Here is a 12,641-nt window from a genome sequence, read left to right on the forward strand (position 1 = left end):
TGAGCTACTAGGAACCAACAAATGACATTTGACAGATGGATACCAAAGCTGTTAAAGTTTAAACCCATACTGGTGATGAAATTACAGTTTTTGCAGGGACCTTGACTCACACTTCTTTCTTTATCTGTCTTAAAAAGATTGTGGGACAAGATAGGAGATGAGTGTCCTGTGGATTTCCCCAGAAGGTTTGTTGGAGCAAGACCACTGTTGTCTACTCCAAAATCAGTAGCTTCCAACCTCCTTTCACTTGTAATAACAGAAGATTACTTGTGTCTGTGCTAAAGGAAATGAATCGAGTGCAGCCTGCCAGGCACAAAGAAGAAGGGCAGAAACTGACACTGTTGAGGAAAGATGGCATGGGGACCTTGTAGTAACAATACCAGGGCACATTTATGTCACCCTTTGTAGTATTGCAAGAGTCTTTGTAGATATCATTTAATTTGATTCTTCATAATAATTCTGTAAGATAGACAGGGCATGCATTTTTATCAGTCCCATTTTACAGACAAGGTAATTGAAGCTTCGTGAAGGAAATCACAATGAAGCTGGAATTGGAAAGCCTTTCCTAACTCCCATCTATATTTTTTTCACTACCCCATTCATAATTCTTTTTAAATGTAAATGAAAAGAAACATGGTTCAGTTCCTAGCAATATTTTGTGCTATGTAGGATTTTTTAAGAATGTTGAGTGCATTTACATCATTTCCTCAGGGAAGGTTTTGTTTTACCTGGACAGGCAGGAAATGGAATTGAAATGGGAAAAGTTTTTCATTTTTATGGATTAAACCCATCTGTTATGTTCACTAAGGCTAGATCATGGAGGAGGATAGATTTCTCACAGCATAAAGAGAGGAGAGTAAAATGCACCTCCTTTATTCCCTGGTTCAGATTCACCCCCATCCAGGGAGTCCTGTTCAGACAAAACAGGGCAGTCAGCCTATCAGTAAGAAAGAAAAGATACTGTGGCCCTCAAACATGCCCCAATATACTGAGCAGTCTTCCACAAAGTTGAAGTTAACACTTATTGCTCAGAAGAATTCTGAGGAGTAATTTTTTTGCACATATTTGAATATTATCTGCTGTGTGTGCACAGGACAAAAATAAAGGAAATTTTCCCATTTATTCAGAATAATGCTGACTGAGTACTTACTATGTGCCATAGTCAAGCACTGGAATGCTAGTGTTTATTTTTTTATTTTTATTTTTTCTGAAACAGAGTTTCACTCTTGTTGCCCAGGCTAGAGTGCAATGGCACAGTCTCAGCTCACTGCAACCTCTGCCTCCTGGGTTCAAGCAATTCTCCAGCCTCAGCCTCCCGAGTAGCTGGGTTACAGGCATGCACCACCATACCCGGCTAATTTTGTATTTTTAGTAGAGACAGGGTTTCACCATGTTGGTCAGGCTGGTCTTCAACTCCTGACTTCATGTGATTTGCCCACGTCGGCCTCCCAAAGTTCTGGGATTACAGGCCTGAGCCGCTGTGCCTGGACTGGACTGCTAGTGTTTTTTGTTTTTGTTTTCTTTTTTTTTTGAGACAGAGTCTTGCTCTGTCACCCAGGCTGGAGGGTAGTGGTGGGATCTTGGCTCACTGCAACCTCCACCTCCTGGGTTCAAGAGATTCTCCTGCCTCAGCCGCCTGAGTAGCTGGGATTATAGGCACACGCCACTGCCTCTGGCTAATTTTTGTATTTTTAGTAGAAATGGGTTTTCACCATGTCAGACAGGCTGGTCTTGAACTCCTAACTGCAAGTGATCCACCTGCCTGGGCCTCCCAAAGTGTTGGGATTACTGGCGTGAGCCACCGCACCCAGCTTGGAATGTTAGTGTTGAACCACATACACGTACTCCTTGTAATAGAGCTCACAGTCAAATCTTAATGAAATGATAATGTCAATATTTACTGTAGAAAACCCATTTTCCAATGGGAGTAAGACCAGTAACTAGTTAATTGGCAAATGCAGTTAAAGTGGGAAGTATGGATATGATTTGATATATGTATATATTTAATCATATAGATATGGTTATATATATAATAAATATTTTATTTTCTTACTTAAAATACATAAATGAACATTCATTTGCTAAATGTGTTAGAGTCAAGATCGTTTCTTTTAGACTCTATCCAGTTATTGAAAGTTTACGTTATCTTTCTTGCATAAAACCCACTCAAAATGGTGGGATATACATATCATCTACAATTTCCAGTTTCAGATACTCTAAAGTGAAGGGAAAACTTAAAGACACTTGTGAAGTGTCTTCACTAAGTGAATTCACTTATATTTTTATTTTTTCCCCAATCTTTTACACTTGTCTTGCCTACAACTAATTTAAGAGCAATTATTTTCCCCCAGCTTTTCAAGTCTTTCCAAAGCATTTAACTGAGCTTTCATAGAAACAGTAACTCTCTTTTTATGCTCATATTTGATCAGTTTATGTGATATTTAATTAAACTACATAATTATAGTAATCAAGTACAACTGCCATAAACAGGTTTGGGAACAAAAACAACCCACTCTTAGTAAGCATAAGCTCAGCTGGTGGGAGTAGAGGCGTTGAGGTTACCAGGTGGCAGAAGCCACAAGTGTTGATCGTGATCTGGGCAATCCATCAATACGTTTTACAAAGGGATTTGAAAGCATCACTTACTTCCCTGTGGTGCTGAATTAAGAGAGCTTCTGTTGTAATTAACAACGAATAAATATTACTAAAGAAAAGCGGTGGGTGCCATAAAAGTCTGTGATTGGGAGATGCGATATATGCATCACAGTCCTGGGGCTTTAGGAAAGGACTTGACTGTTGACCTGAAATCAGACAACGAGTAGAGTTACCTCAGAGACAGGCTGGGGCAGGAATCTGGAGAAAGCGTTCCAGGCAGCAGGAGTAAGTGTGAGGGTGGAGGGAGGATGTGTTGAAAATGAGGAACTGAAAGAAGGCAGTGTGGGTGGAGCCAAGAGTGGCAGCTGGGTAGCAGTACTGGATGAAGCAGAGGGAGGTAGAGGCCACTTTATGCAAGCTTTCTGGGCTCTTGCAAGCAGGGGGTCTTCATCTCTATTGACAGCGGGAAGCTGCCAATGCATGTGAAGCGGGAGTGTGCTTATTTGTTCAAGAGCAACAGCCAATTTGTAGAGTTTAGACCACCAAATCTAATTTGGGTACTTGGATTATATGTTTTCGTAATCTAAATACACTGTAGGTAATGGAGAAAAAATTTTCTTTTCTTGACCTCTGGCATCAGAATTTCTCTTGGGGAGGGAAGTGTCCTTATTCAGGAGGATGCATTCATTGGCAGCTTGTGGGCCAGAGATGAAGATCTGAGGATAGGTGTTGAGATAATAAAGAGATACTAAATATCTCTGCTGAGAAAATAAAAGGGAGTGAGACAGAAGGAAGGGGAGTTTTGTATTAGTTTTCTAGGCCTGCCTTAACAAACTACCACAAACTGAGTGTCTTAAAATAACAGACATTTATTCTCTCCACTTTGGAGGTTAGAAGTCTGAAATCAAGGTGTCAGCAGGGCCATGCTCCCTCTATAAAGCTCTGGACAGAATTTTTCCTTGCCTCTTCTTGGTTACTCCTGGTGCCTGTGCAATCCCTGGTTGCTTGGTTTGCGACTGCATCTCTCCAGCTCTGCCTCTGTTGTCACATGGCATCCTCCTTGTGTGTCTCTGTCTGTGCGTCTTCTCCTTTTCTTATAAAGATGCCAGTCATATTGGATTAGGGTCCACCTAAATTACTTCATCTTAACTTGCTGCATCTGCAAAGACCCTGTTTCTAAATAAGGTCCCATTCACACGCACTGGAGGTTAGGACTTGAATGTATCTTTTGGGGGACACAATTCAATCCATAACTGGTGTAAACAGGGAGAGGTGAGAAGGATCAGAAAAATCATGAGATGTTAAGGGCTTAGGGTGGCTACAACCATTAAGAAATTGCTGATGGTGGAATGGCTGAGAGGACTAATAATGCATTTTAAAGTGCTTTTTGAAGATATAGAAGTAGCCAACAAACGTGAAAAAATGCTCAACGTCACTAATCATCAAAGATGTGAAAATCAAAACCACAATGAGATATCACCTCACACCACCAGTCAAAATGGCTATTAAAATGTCAAAATAATAATAATAATAATAAGGGCAGCAAGGCTGTGGAGAACAGGGAATACATATACACTGCTGGTGGAAATGTAAATTAGTTTAGCCACTGTGGAAAGCAGTTTGGAGATTTCTCAAAGGACTTAGAACTACCATTAGATCCAGTAATCCCATTAATGAGTATATACTCAAAGGAAAATAAATCAGTATATCAAAAAGACACGTCTACTCATATGTTTATCATAGCACTATTCACAATAGCAAATACATGGAATCAACCTAGGTGTTCATCAATGGTGGACTGGATAAAGAAAATGTGGTACATATATACCATGGAATACCACGCAGCCATAAAGGAGAATGAAATTATTTCCTTTGTAGCAACATGGATGCAGCCAGAGGCCATTATCCCAAGTGAACTAACGCGGGAACAGAAAACCAAATACTGTATGTTCTTATTTATAAATGGGAGCTAAACACTGGGTACACATGAACATAAAGATGGGAATCATAGACTCTGGGGACTATTAGAGTGGGGAGAGAAGGAATGGATAAGGGTTGAGAAACTACCTATTGGGTACTATGCTTACTACCTGTGTGATGGGATCATTTGTACTGCAAACCTTAGTGTCACACAATATACTCATGTAAAAAAACCTGCACATGTACCCCCTGAATCTAAAATAAAAGTCGAAATTATAAAAATAAATAAAGATCTGATCCAAAAATAAGTAAGTAAAGTATCTCTCTTCCCAGGTAAGACGTGACAGCCTACAAAATGTCTCCTCACTGTGCCCAGGGTGATGACTCCCACCTTTTCAGTGACACTTCTATTACACATGTGTTTGTTGATGCTTTGGTGGAGGAGATCGGGGGCAAAAGACAAGCGGGGTCACCAAGAAGGACTTGGGTCCCTTGTTAGGGTCGCTGACATAAGGGATGCAATCATACGAAACCTCCAGAGAACAATTCAATAGATGTTGGAGATTTCTCAAAGGACTTAGAACTACCATTAGATCCAGTAATCCCATTAATTACTGGGGGAGGGGGGCGGGAAAAAGTAATTCTGTGATTGTAAACCACTGTTCCTGTGTCCTGGTCTCGCAGATATTCAGAGAAATATTGAATTTCCACAATCTCCAGCATGCGGATTTGGAAACCTTATCTCCTTCTTGTTGGGCAAGGACCAGGGTTTCAAATATAGTTATGAAAAATCTCCCTGTTCATTTGGTGCTGTCAATCCTTTGAGGGTACAGTGCAGGGTTTTAGCTATATTTACAGTGCTTATGAGTTAGTTAAGAAAAACACACCCCAAATCCTGTAGTCTACATCTCTTGCCCTACTCTTTTCCAAATATCAAAATTCTGAATAGACGATCACTTTGATGGTGGGAGAATGTTCCCCGAAGTTCAGTTTTTAGGTCTTGTCAGTTTCCCTTTTTACTTCGGTAAGACTTAACGTTTTATTTCTGGATCGCTGGCTGAGGTACTGAAGCTCTTCCATGCCATTCACTCAGGTGATGATTTCCTGCAGTGAGTCCAGATGTTTGTGTTTGGCATTACTGCTATTAGCCATCAAGTCTGAGAATTGTACAAAATTAAATCCATCCTTGAGGCCTAGAAGGGAAGACAATCTTAATAATAGTTTAACGTCCTCAGAGTGAAATATCCTGAAGTGGGGGAAGAACTACCATCTCCATGAACTGCAGTCCTACACTGCAGCCTTTTTCTTTATTTCCGTGCTTCATTTACGTTGGTATTTAACACAAATGTGGTTTTAAAGCACATCAAAGCCTCCTTAAAACCTAAGTAACTGGCAAATGGTTAGAATAATTAATAAAGCCAGTTTTTGTTTGTTCTGTAAGCAGCTCAAAGAAATTGAGAAAATTTGCAGTTGGCTAAGGTATTATTGGTGGCTAATATGTTGCACCTCTGTAGAAACATTTTTTTTTTAATACTTTATGTTCTAGGGTACATGTACACAATGTACAGGTTTGTTACGTATGTATACATGTGCCATGTTGGTGTGTGTGCTGCACCCATTAACTCGTCATTTACATTAGGTATTTCTCCTAATGCTATCCCTCCCTCTCCCCCCACCCCACAACAGGCCCTGGTGTGTGATGTTCCCCTTCCTGCGTCCAAGTTATCTCATTGTTCAGTTCCCACTTATGACTGAGAACATGGGGTGTTTGGTTTTCTGTCCTTGTGATAGTTTGCTCAGAATGATGATTTCCAGCTGCATCCATGTCCCTACAAAGGACACGAACTCATCCTTTTTTATGGCTGCATAGTATTCCATGGTGTATATGTGCCACATTTTCTTAATCCAGTCTGTCATTGATGAACATTTGGTTTGGTTCCAAGTCTTTGCTATTGTGAATAGTGCCGCAGTAAGCATACGTGTGCATGTGTCTTTATAGCAGCATGATTTATAATCCTTTGGGTATATACCTAGTAATGAGATGGCTGGGTCAAATGGTATTTCTAGTTCTAGATCCTTGAGGAATTGCCACACTCTCTTCCACAATGGTTGACCTAGTTTACACTCACACCAACAGTGTAAAAGCGTTCCTGTTTCTCCACAGCCTCTCCAGCACCTGTTGTTTCCTGACTTTTTAATGATTGCCATTCTAACTGGGGTGAGATGGCATCTCATTGTGGTTTTGATTTGTATTTCTCTGATGGCTAGTGTTGATGAGCATTTTTTTCATGTGTCTGTTGGCTGCATAGATGTCTTCTTTTGAGAAGAGTCTGTTCAGATCCTTTGCCGACTTTTTGATGGAGTTGTTAGTTTTTTTCTTGTAAATTTGTTTGAGTTCTTTATAGGTTCTGGATATTAGCCCTTTGTCAGATGAGTAGATTGCAAAAATGTTCTCCCATTCTGTAGGTTGTCTGTTCACTCTGATGGTAGTTTCTTTTGCTGTGCAGAAGCTTTTTAGTTTAATGAGATCCCATTTGTCAATTTTGGCTTTTGTTGCCATTGCTTTTGGTGTTTTAGACATGAAGTCCGTGCCCATGCCTATGTCCTGAATATTGCCTGGGTTTTCTTCTAGGGTTTTTATGGTTTTAGGTCTAACACTTAAGTCTCTAATCCATCTTGAATTATTTTTTCTATAAGGAGTAAGGAAGGGATCCAGTGTCAGCTTTCTACTTATGGCTAGCCAATTTTCCCAGCACCATTTATTAAATAGGGAATCCTTTCACCATTTCTTGTTTTTGTCAGGTTTGTCAAAGATCAGATGGTTGTAGATGTGTGGTATTATTTCTGAGTGCTCTGTTCTGTTCCATTGGTCTATATGTCTGTTTTGGTACCAGCACCATGCTGTTTTGGTTACTGTAGCCTTGTAGTATTGTTTGAAGTCAGGTAGCGTGATGCCTCCAGCTTTGTTCTTTGGACTTAGGATTGTCTTGGCAATGCAGGCTCTTTGGCACAAGACAGGGATGCCCTCTCTCACCACTCCTATTCAACATAGTGTTGGAAGTTCTGGCCAGGGCAGTCAGGCAAGAGAAAGAAATAAAGGGTATTCACTTAGGAAAAGAAGAAGTCAAATTGTCCCTGTTTGCAGATGACATGATTGTATATTTAGAAGATCCCATCATCTCAGCCCAAAATCTCCTCAAGCTGATAAGCAACCTCAGCAAAGTCTCAGGATACAAAATCGATGTGCAAAAATCACAAGCATTCTTATACACCAATAACAGACAAACAGAGAGCCAAACCATGAATGAACTCCCATTCACAATTGCTTCAAAGAGAATAAAATACCTAGGAATCCAATTTACAAGGGATGTGAAGGACCTCTTCAAGGAGAACTACAAACCACTGCTCAGTGAAATAAAGGAGGACATAAACAAATGGAAGAACATTCCATGCTCATGGATACGAGGAATCAATATCGTGAAAATGGCCATACTGCCCAAGGTAATTTATAGATTCAATGCCATCCCCATTAAGCTACCAGTGACTTTCTTCACAGAATTGGAAAAGAAACTTTCACATCTGGGTTGTGTCATGAGCACTGAAGCTGCCCAGGCACAATAAAGTGAAAAGCAAGCAATTACCCAGAGACTGTGAATACAATATGAGGCTAACTTGGATATTTAGGCAAGAAACCTTTAGGGTCTTCTCCCACTTTGTGAGTCCTGCATGGATTGTTGGTGAGAATGGCTGGAGGGTGCTCTACTTTACTCTGAAGGAATTGGCTAACCCATCCATTCTCCTGAATTATGTCGGGAAATTTGTGTCCTCTGGCTGCTGAGAAAAGATGGATCGTCTTGGTGACCTTCACAGTCATCCTCTTAAGCCTCTGAGAACCAGCTGGTTTCTTGTTTAAACCAAGTCATGTCTGCCTGAATCCTGCATGCTTAGGGAAGGTATCCTCAATAGAGGCCCTCATGTCTCAACAGTCCTGAGATGACCCAGAGAATGCTAGAGGAATGGACTCTGAAGTTCCCTCTGACCCAAGGCCTATGCCATGTGCCAGGCTGTCTAGTTCTGTATATGGTTGGTTCTTTTCCATAATTCCTGCTCTGCCCCTATTACTCCTCACAATAACCCTTTAAAGACAGTTATTCTGCCAGTATAAAAGGTGCCAGTCTTCTATGGCACCCTGGCTTTTACCATACCCCAAGCCCAAGACCGTCTTTTCAAAGCTCTGTGTAAACTCTAAATGGTTACCACACATAAGAAAGATTAAAACAGAGGGGGAAAAAAATCTCAGCTTGAACTAGCCACATTGTTGCTCATTACCTTGCAGATATAAAGCATTCTTACATTTTAAACATTTCCGTATTTTAATAAGAGCAAGTCTAAGTTGGCCAGGATTCAGAAGAAATCTCTTGAAATGGTAATACATTTAAGAAGGTTCTTTATAAAATCAGGAGTGGTAGTTACTTTCTTAGTAGCTTCCAAGAGTGGAAAAAGCAGGAAGACTGAAGGATACCAATACTTTGACAGGTCTGAATGTTAGCAAGTGGGGATCAGTTATTCTCATTTGTCAAAGAGACAAGACAGGAGTAAGGCATAAGTTTGGTAGAATAAAAGAAAGTTAATCTAAGAAACACATAAGTGCAGTGAAACTGGCTTTGTCCTCTTGTACTGCTGGTGGCAATTCAATTATCATATAGTCATATTTCTTATTTTGTAATTGTTAATTGGTTAAGGCATAGAGCATTTCTGTGAAATTCTTCTCTCTCTCTTCCCAAGCATGTGTGTGTGTGTGTGTGTGTGTGTGTATGTATACAAAAATGAGGAAATGGAGAAACAGCAGAGACATGTGTTACTAGCTGCCTCCATCTGGATCTGGGGAAGGCCCAAACCTCAGACTTACTGTTCCCTTCTGCTATCGTGAGGTAGATGGTCGCTTTGAAGACACAGTTTCTTTGCCACCACGTCTTATTCTAGGGTTATTTGTGGCTTTTCAGTTTTGCGCTATTCTTTTCTGGTCACCACTGATTCTCACATAAGTGCAGATGATGAGGGAAAAAATCTAACTAAATGGAATCCTTACTACATGTGTCATATTTTCTCTGCCCAGTGCCTGTCTTAAAAGCTTATCCGATTGTATATTATCTCTCATAGCTTGCTTGGACTCCTCTTTCCTCTTGGTCTTGGGAAAAAAGAGAGAGGGAGAGGTGTTTAAAGGTAGTTCGCCATGGCATACCGCCTGTACTCCTGCAGGTAGTTTACATGCCGCGTGGTCTCCACTATTGCTGTGTGCTGTAACTCAGTAACCCAGTGGTAGCTTGACCTTCAACAGCTGCTGAGCCTCTCTGTTTCTGAAAAGGGGCAGAAGAGGCCATTAGAGCAAGGAAATAACATGTGGCTTTCCAAACTGCATGAAATACATCTATTGTGAATAGATGAATTACATATTCATGAAAACTGTGAAATGGAAGACAACTCTGCTTGCCAAGCCCTCACGTTGGCTGAGCACAAGGCCCAGCAAACAATGCAAAGCTCTGGCTCTCTCACTTATTTACCTTGCCAGTCAACATGTGCTGTTCTATAACAGGTTTCTTCAAGTCGTGAGAGGAAGGCTGGGAAGAGTTCTGCATTTCCAAAGAAAACTGAATTCCAGAATTATTACATTTTAATCTCATGCCAATGAGCATTTATTGAGTGGCCACTGTTCTAACATTATCCTAACAAAACTGCAATACTGTACTATTAGGAAAGGAATTTACTAGTCAAAAGCGAGTCTGCACACACTGTAACTGTCCCCCTTTCCTCCATTAAAGAGGATGTCTAGTATGTGTATAACCACTCACACCAAGGTAAGAGTTTTGATGTTTCTGTTTCTTATTACTTCCTGTTAGAAGAGAATCATGGAAATTCTTTCTACCTTACAGATAGGAAAAATGAAGCCAGACATGTTAAGTGACCTCCCAAGGGACATTGTCACTGTCAGAGCTGGGAAGAGCATTGCATTGCTGTCTCTTGACTCTGAGTTCATATTTACTGTACCAGAGTGCTCATATGGATTTGATGTTAGTATTACAATGTCAGTAACAAGGATGACCAAAAAGATTTTGACATTTCGAGTGCTCTACGTGGTTGTGTTTGTGGCTCATCAAGGGCAGAGGTCCAATACTGGTTAGTATCATGCACATGCTGTTCCTCTTAGCTTCAGTCCTTTCCCCTTCTCCACCCTAATGTTTCATCTTTACATTTTTTGCTGAGCTGGGTGAGCTAAACAGGCTCACTGGTAGCTATTCAAACCCTCTTCTTGGGGTTTCTGTACTGCAGAGGTTCCAAATATGATTTAGGGCTCTTTTAGACAGATGCATTTGCACAAGACTTAAAATCAGAATTGAGTTAAATGGCAAGAGCTGTGTGGTCTGTTAGCCTTTATTTTTTCCCCCAGCAAGGGTCTAACAGGAGCCAACAATTGTATCCATGAAGATTGCAAAAGACGTATATTCCTGGAGCCAATGGTTGCAGTGTCAGCCTTTTGATTTCCAAGCTTCCTGGATATGGCAGAGAAGGCAGCTCCACTTGGGAGTCCGCTTCTGCAGTACTGTTCTAGGATATATTTCTCCAGGTTTTGCAGAGACCTCTTTTCCTGACCTTTCAAAGATTCTGTTAGCACCTGATTTCCTGCATTAAATCCTGTTCTACTTAAACTTGCTAGAATGGTTTCTCTGATCTACAACTGAGTCCTGACTGATCTATTGCTCAAAGATCACCTGTAAGGCCCTCTGCAGCCTGAGTCATCTGTCCGTGTTCAATCACATCATAGTGCATTTAAATCTCTCTCTCTCTGTATGTGTGTGTGTCTCCTATGCCCGACTGCAAGGTTATTCATCTTTTAGTCCTGCTATACCTGGGACAAAGCTGAGCACATAATATTCACTTAAGAGATGTTTGTTTGAATAAATGGATGGATGACTAAATGCATAGGAACAAATATCCTGTGATGCTTAGTTCACGGGAGAATGAAAAACTTGTTGAAAATGCAATTTTATTTCATATATATGCCATTAGTGTATTTTATATAATAAAATGTAGAAAGGCACATACTTTTAGCTTGATATTAATCATTACCTCTTACTTAAACAGTCAAATGGGATTTGCTGCCTGGCAGTTAAATATTTTGCTATCCTCTGAAGACTAGCAATGTGCATTGATGAATGTGAGCCTTGCCTCTTAGCTTCTGCCTCTTCCCCATTACATTTCTTCCTGGGTAGATTCTGAACAGGTGCTACTAGATGCCTCATTAACTGCATGGAACTTCAGAAATCGTGGGTGAGATGATCCCTTGCCAGAAAGTAAGCCCTGAATTCTTTAAACACTGTCTTGGACTTAAAGTACTGTGATCCTTTCTGTGTTGCCATCAGCAACAGACAATGGCTTAAGGTGCCAAGAGCTTAAATTGATGTTATGTCTTATCTTATTCTGATCTTCCTTCTTGTCATTATTCAGTCCTTTCTCTATCATTTATCTGTTTCATTTCTCCATTAATATTTATTAAATGCCTACAGCTTACATAGTAATAATAATGGTAGTAATATCTACATTCCATTTTTAAAAGCCATTGTAAAAAATTTTCACAATCTGTAACTCATTTAATTCTTGCTAAAACTTTCTGAGGTCAGGAGGGTAGGCACTGATATTCTCATTTTATTTATTGAGGGTTGAGAGGTACAAAAAGAATAAGTGTCCTGCTGAAAGTCACACAGTAGAGGTGGGCCTACATGGTACCAACTGACGTGATCCTAGGTTCAGTGTTTGTCCTGATGCCATTTTTTCTTTTGAGATGGAGTCTCGCTCTGTTGCCCAGGCTGGAGTGCAGTGGCGCAGTCTTGGCTCACTGCAACCTCCACCTCCCGAGTTTAAGCGATTTTCCTGCCTTAGCCTCCTGAGTAGCTGGGATTACAGACGCCAGCCACCGCATGTGCCTAATTTTTGTATTTTTAGTAGAGATGGGATTTCACCATGTTGGCCAGGCTGGTCTTGAGCTCCTGATCTCAAGTGATCTCCCTGGCTCGGCCTTCCAAAGTGCTGGGATTACAGGTGTGAGCTACCGCACCCAGCCTGATGCCATA

Source organism: Theropithecus gelada, chromosome 6 (genome assembly GCF_003255815.1).
Source record: "Theropithecus gelada isolate Dixy chromosome 6, Tgel_1.0, whole genome shotgun sequence".
Taxonomy (NCBI): domain Eukaryota; kingdom Metazoa; phylum Chordata; class Mammalia; order Primates; family Cercopithecidae; genus Theropithecus; species Theropithecus gelada.